Source organism: Monodon monoceros, unplaced genomic scaffold (assembly GCF_005190385.1).
Source record: "Monodon monoceros isolate NGI ecotype Baffin Bay Population unplaced genomic scaffold, NGI_Narwhal_1 Super_Scaffold_13, whole genome shotgun sequence".
NCBI lineage: Eukaryota > Metazoa > Chordata > Mammalia > Artiodactyla > Monodontidae > Monodon > Monodon monoceros.
Genome location: NW_021703769.1, coordinates 82,823,306 through 82,830,857, shown reverse-complemented (window position 1 = coordinate 82,830,857; position 7,552 = coordinate 82,823,306).

Below are 7,552 nucleotides of genomic sequence, written 5' to 3'. Positions count from 1 at the left end.
GCCCCACCCCCATGCCCCGTGCTCTCACTCTGCTTAATAGCAAATCATCAGGGACCGCACCTGACTTGTGTTTCTTCGCATTATTTCCATATTTAGCTCCCCTTGACTTTTCTGAGCCCGGGGACACCCATATAGGGAGATAATAGTTGAATAAATGGTGATTCGATTACATTTTCATCCTAGTGGAGACCAGCCAATGCTCAGTACGACTCTAGAGACCAAACTCGAGGTCACCGTGGCTGGTCCAGCCAGCTTCCCACAGATGCTCAGTTCCTCCCCTTTCTGTTTCCACTTCATGTTTCTCCCATAATAATGTTCCCTGCAGGAAAGCAGAGCCTTGCTAGGCTCAGATACGTAAATGTCAAAAAGGAGCCAGGAAAGTCAGGTGTGGCCTGAGCCTCGCAGGGATAAATTTCAGACCGGCCTCTGGCGCCGTGGGAGGATGGAGGGGGAGGGAGGAGGACAGTGAGTGGCCCAGCGGGGGGTCAGTGATGATCGGACAACAAGATGCAGTCCATCCGCAGCCAGGGGTATCGTTCAGCCGTCAAAAGGCAGGCCGTGCTGACAGCGTGGATGATCCTTGAAAACGCTACAAAATGAAAGAAGCCAGACACAGAGGCCACGTGCTGTGGGATCCCATTTATAGGAAAAGTCCAGAAGGGGCAGATCCACAGAGACAGAAGGTACACCCGTGGTTTCCTAGGAGCAGGGAGATGGGCTTGACAGCTAAAGGGAGGGGGGTTCTTTTTGCGATGATAAAAATGCTCTAAAATCAACTGGTGAGGGTTGCCGATATCTGTGAATATGCCAAAAAAACCCCACCAAATTGCATGGTGTGTGAATTCCATCTCAATAAAGCTCTTCTTAAAAAGAGAGAAAAAGAGACTTCCCTGGTGGCACCGTGGTTAAGTACCCGCCTGCCAATGCTGGGCAGACGGGTTCGATCCCTGGTCCGGGAAGATCCCACGTGTCGCAGAGCAACTAAGCCTGTGTGCCACAACTACTGAGCCTTCACTCTAGAGCCCGCGAGCCACAACTACTGAGCCTGCGTGCTGCAACTACTGAAGCCCGTGAGCCTAGAGCCCATGCTCCGCAACAAGAGAAGCCACCACAATGAGAAGCCCGCGCACCACAATGAGTAGCCCCCGCTCGCCGCAACTGGAGAAAGCCCGCACGCGGCAGTGAAGACCCAACACAGCCAAAAACAATAAATAAATTAAATAAATAAATTTTTTAAAAAAGAATGAAGAAGGGCAGGGATGCATTTCCCTGCTTGGTTCTGCTTGGAGAGGGCTGTCCTAGAGCCAGGCAGAGCAGGGCCGCTGATCTGTGCTCTGAGTCTGCAAAAGACAGCGTGGGGGGACCCTTGTCGGGCTAGGAGGGCTGGCGGCTTGAGCACGCTAGGGCCTGGGGGCTTCCCTGCCGTGGCTGCTGTCTGGGTCCAGGCCACAGACAGCACCCAGAGCTCCCAGAAGTTCCCATTCAGTCAGGTCAGAGGCGGGATCGAAAAACATGTCCTCTCCATCTTTCACTGAAGCACCACCTAACAGCCCACCGGCCGCAGCACGTGGCCTGCGGCAGAAAGCATCACAGGTGCAGCCACGGGGAATCCAGACCTTCATCTGAATTGCAAAGAAAAACCAAACATGTCCCGAGCCTCCCTGCCCCTCTGTCCAGGCTGGGTCCCTGCCAATAAAGACGGGCCCAGATGGGCCCTAGGCAGCCCCCAACCCTGGGCAACTGGGCCTGTGTCCTGAGGGACCGTGCCCAGCGGGGGCCCTGGGCTGTTTGGAGAATGAGGGGGACTTCGCACGAAGTACCAAGGAGGCAGGCATCTCCTTTCTTAGGAGCCCAGGACTCGCGTCTATTCCGATGCGGCGAACCCGGGTTCAAATCCCAGCTGGACCGCTTGCCAGCTGGGTTGGCATCACAGGGTGGCCTTAGCCAAGTACCACAGACTGGACGGCTTAAACCACAGACGTTTATTCTCTAGCGGTTCTGGAGGCCGGCAGTCCAAAGTCAGGGTGTCGACAGGGCCACGCTCCCTCAAAGGCTCTAGGGGAGGAGCCTGTCCCTTCCAGCTTCCGCCGGCCCCCGCGTCCCTTGGCTGTGGCCATGCCCCTCCAGCCTCCGCCTCCCTCCTCACATGGCTTCTCTGTGTGTGTCTGTGTCCTCCCCTCTTCTGCTGGGCACACTGGCCACTGGGTAGAAGGCCGGCCCTAAATCCATCGTGATCCTTCTCAAGAGCCTTAATTAATTACATCTGCAATGACCCTCTTTCCAAATAAACTCAGGCTCCAGATGGACATGGATTTGGGCGGGACACTATTCAAACCCCTCCCATAGGTGGCTGTGCAGGTTATTAACCCCATGGCGTTGGTTTCCCCACAGGTGAGCGTAGTAGTCCTTCACACCTACAGCTCATCCATTAGGTGAAATAATTTACTGAAAGCACCTGGTCCAGCCCTCGGCCCTCCGCTTTCGGTAAGCGTTACTTTCCTTTCCCACAAAGCTTCCTGACCCAAGACAATGTACCGGGGGAAGCTGGTGGTTGCATTTTTCCTTCCCTCTGTGGGATCCCCCCGCCCAGACTGGCCTCAGAAGGTGAGTATGAACCAGAGCCGCCCGGAGGGCTCGTCAGAACCCACCCCAGAGTTTTTGGGGTTTTTTGGGTTTTGTTTTGGCCTCGCCGCACGCCACGTGGGATCTTACTTCCCCAACCAGGGGTCGAACCCCCGTCCCCTGCAGTGGAAGCGCGGAGTCTTAACCACTGGACCGCCGGGGAAGTCCCCACCCGAGAGATTCTGATACAGTGGCTGGCATGGGGCCAAGCCTGTGCGTTAGCTGAGTTCCCAGGAGATGCTGATGCTGCAGGCCTCGGGCCACAGTAAGGACCACTGTCCTAAGGGCCAGAGAGCGAGCCTTAAACTCAAAAGAGTGGGGTAGCAGGACCAGCTTTTGGACACAGTCAGTGGTCGGGCCGGCTTGGCGCCCGTGAGGCGCTCACTGCCTGCCTGACTCTTCAGGACGGGCACTTTCATCCTCGTGCCCGATGCTCCACAACGCGGGGTGGGGTGGGGGCCCAGCGGCCAGGAAGTCCTCCAGGGGGTAGTGAAGGACAGGCTCGTCCTGGCGAGCCTTCCTCTCCGCCCTCCTGGGCACCGCAGAGGCCTCTGGGGCCGCCTCCCCGCCTCCATGCTGCCCCTGGTCTATGAGGAACTGCGTCTGGTTGCTAGAAACGGAGACCCAACGCCACGCTCTTGTGTCTGGTTCTTTCACTCAGCGTTACATCTGTGAGGCCCATCCTGGTGCGTGGCAGGAATTTATGTGTTCTCCTTGCTGTGTATTTCTCCGTCGTGTGAGAGCAGCGGCATTCGTCCTGTGGACGGACAGGTGGGTTTTTTCACTTTGGGCTGTTACACACTGTGTGCCTGCGAACATTCTTGTGTGCATCTTTTGGGGCATTCCTGTGGGGTTAATGCCGAGGAGTGGGGGGTCTGGGGCACGAGGTATGCAAATGTCCGGCTTTAGAAGACAGTGCCAAAGTGTTTTCCAAAATGGTTGCTGCTAGAGCTCTCCTGTTGCATGACGAATCACCCCAAACTTGGCTTTTAAACGATTTCTTGTTCCTCTGCAATCTGGCTGGGCCCTGCTTCTCTCCACTCTCCGGAACATCCTGGAAGCATCTTCACTCACTTGGCTGGAATAGCCCTGAGATGCCACCCCTCCCCCTCCACGTGGCTGCCTGGGCTTCCTCACAGCATGGCGGCCCCCAGGCACCAGACTTCTTATCCCGTGGCTGACTTCCCAAGAGTGGAAGTGGAAGCTGTCAGACTTCTTTAAAAATAATAATAATAGGGACTTCCCTGGCAGTCCAGTGGTTAGGACTCCACGCCTCCACCGTAGGGGGCACGGGTTCGATCCGTGGTGGGGGAATGAAGATCCTGTGTGCCACGCGACACGCCAAAAATATAAATTAATAATAATAATAACATAATAAGTGGCAGTGTCACTTGGACTTCATTCTCTTGGCCAAAACCCGCCAGGAGATCAGGGCAGGTTTAAGGGAGGGAAATCCACTCCCTTGACCAGTGGTTACCTGCAGGAAGGATGGGGTGATGGTCACCGCCTTTGGAGGAAACCCCAGGATCGCACCAGTTCTCACTTGTAGCACGTGAGACTTTCGATTGATTCACATCTTCCCCAACCCCATACTACGCTGAACATCTGTGATACATTCATATTTTTAAAACACAAGAAAAGGAGCCTTTCACACGGCAGCCCTGCGTCCAGAAGGCTTCACCAGCTCCATCGCAGGAGAGCTGAATCGAGGCTCTGGGGGCGGCGGAGAGGCTGCCCCGCCCCCAAGCCCCGACTCCCCCGACCACGGCCCCCGATGGTTGAGGACCCAGAGCTTTGCGGAATGTGCTGTCTCTGTCCTTTGCAATCTCGTGGGAGCCGCCTTGTGGGGGGATTGATATCTGCATAAGCTGGGGGAGGGCTGGGCCGCCAACGAGCTCTGAGCAAATGTTCGCAATAGCAACACAAATGCTCTGAAGCGCTTAAAATAAAACCTGGTAAAGGAACAGGCCAGTTAAGAGATGTGATTACCCAGCCGGCATCATCTAGAATTCGTGTTCAGCCCTCAAATCCTTTCAAGGGTTTGCCTTACTTTGTTTTTAGACTGGTCATTGAATAGATAACACTATTCACTTGTCCAGAGAGAGGCCCTGAGAGCCTCAGCTCGTGTCCTGGGGGTGTACGGACGGCGGGGATGTAGGCTCCGTCGGTCCTGCTCCGTGAATGGAAGGCTGCAGGAGGCTGTGTGGTCTGGTGGAGGGTTTTAGCAACAGGAATAAACTTGTGGATACAGACACCCCTGCTCTCGGCCGTACACGCAAATGCATAACTGAGCTCCAAAGAAAAAAGGAGAAATTCTCAGGTTGAGAGAATCAAAGGCAAAGCAGTGAGACTGGGTTTCCGGGACAGGGGCCTGGGGTACAGACCCCAGGGGCAGACCCCCACTCGGGGCTGGACCTTGAATCCGTTTGAGGTTGGAGACAGGAAAAGAGGCTGCTTTTCCAAACACGAATCACTAGGCACTGCCCAGGGAAAAGGGGCAAGACAGCCCCGGCCACAAGCCCTGAAGAAGACTCAGGACGCTTGCATCGCCCAGGGGGCCTGGAGTGGGTGCCAGGGCCCGGGGCAGGGGTGGTGGGGAGTGACTGCATAAGGGGGACAGAGTTTCTGTCTGGAGTGATCAAAAGGTTCTGGAAATAGATTGCGGTGCTGGTTACACAGCGTGCGAATATGCTTAATGCCATGGATCAGTGCACTTAAAAATGGCTCAGATGGGAGATTTTGTTATGTATATTTTACTATAAAATATAAAAACAAAAAAAGCCAAAAAATATTGGAAAGGAGGAGACAGAATTATCATTATCCTCAAGCAATGTGACTGTCTACCTGGAAAACCATGGGAATGTGTTAGGACCAATAAGGATGCTCAACTAGGTGTGTGGTTACGAAAGTAATACAAGTCAATGGTTTTCTACAGACCAGGGGATACTTAGTTAGAAAATAGAACGGTGACAGAAACCCACTACAATAGGCTGTCACTCACAGTAGCGGCAAAGATATAAAACACTGAGTAATTCATTTAATGTGATGAGAAATGAGTAGGATTTCTAGGAAAAGGGCTACAATGTCTGCAGCTGCCCAAGAAATACTTGTTGAATGAGTGAACAATTATATATTGCTCCAGAGAGATATTTAAAAAAACAAGAATAAAAAAAAACAAGAATAAATGAAAAAAAATGTATCCCATTTAAAAAAATAAAGGAATGATGAGCAAAGACATGGAAAATCTGTTGGTGGATATAAAGACATACTGACGATTACAGAAAAATAAAAACAGTAATAATGACTTGTTGGGGATGGTTTACAATGATGTGCACCTGGGGACTACCCCAGGTGGTGCAGTGGTTAAGAATCCGCCTGACAACGCAGGGGACACGGGTTCGAGCCCTGGTCCGGGAAGATCCCACATGCCACGGAGCAACTAAGCCTGTGTGCCACAACTACTGAGCCTGCGCTCTAGAGCCCATGAGCCACAACTACTGAGCCCACGTGCCACAACTACTGAAGCCCGTGCCTAGAGCCCATGCTCCGCAACAAGAGAAGCCACCGCAATGAGAAGCCCGTGCACCACAAGGAAGAGTAGCCCCTGCTCACCACATCTAGAGAAAGCCCGCACGCAGCAACGAAGACCCACCACAACCAAAAATAAATAAATTAATTAATTTTTAAAAATGATGTGCACCTGGGACTTCCCTGGTTGTCCAGTGGTTAGGACTCCGTGCTTTCACTGCTGTGGCCTGGGTTCAATCCCTGGTCAGGGAGCTAAGATCCTGCAAGCCTCGCGATGCGGAAAAAAAAAAATTGATGTGCACGCAATAATAAAACACTGGACATCAATAATGCAAGATGGTGATCTTACCAACTTGTGACTCGAGGGGAAGGGTCTATAGGTTTTCACTGCCCTATTCTTGTGCCACGCGGCTTGCAGGATCTTGGTTCCCCAACCAGGGATTGAACCTGAGAGTTCAGAGTCCTAACCACTGGGCCACCAGGGAATTCCCTCTTTCAACATTTTGTAAGAGTGACTTGGGGCTAGTTTTAGGCTGCCCTAGAGGCAGAACCAGAGAGAAGAATGTCTCTGGGGGCTAGAGGGTGTCAGCGCCACAGAGCTCAGCCTGGGGGGGCCTCTGAGCTCTCCCACCCCAGGGACAAGGAACCTGGGAGATTTATCCACCAACTGCCACCCATCTCGGGCTGGGGCCCCTCCCAGGACAGGCGGCTCCTGGGACAGCATGTTCTCCTGTGTGTCTGGGCCGGGAGCGCCCTCAGGTGGGAGGTGCAGGCATTTGCAGGTAGATAGGTAAGTTAAGATGTAGGGGGCTTGTACCCCCAGCTGTAGGGGTTGCCGGTGGAGAGATGGGGGAGACAGAAGGGGCGAGGGGGATAGAGACAAGGAGAGAGACAGAAGCGCCACCCTAGCAAACGAAACACACCCTCCGAGTCCCAGCGTTGACCCTGGCTCCAGTCACTGAACCCTGCTGTCCTGTCATCCCTGGTCACCCGTCCACCAGACCAAAGTTCTGCTTCCCGGGTCTGTGGGCAGAAGAGGTCGCCTGGCGGCCTGACCCCCAGACACCCGGTCCCCTCCGCTCCTGCTGGTGTCCTAGGCCCTCTGCCCGGTGTCCGCCTCCAGGGCTGGCGGGGCCAAGGTGTCTGGAGGGCGTGACAGGCGCCTGCAGCAGGCTGGTTATCCCTCATCACGGCCAGTCGGACTGAGCTATTCCCTCCCCGCCGCAGAGGCGAGGTAAGCGGGCCAGACACGACCCCTGTGCCCCCTGTGCCCCCGTGCCTCCGTGCCCCCGTGCCTCCGTGCCCCCGTGCCCCCGTGCCCCCCGTGCCTCCCGTGCCCCCGTGCCCCCCGTGACCCCGTGCCCCCCGTGCCCCCTGTGCCCCCGTGCTCCCCGTGCCCCCT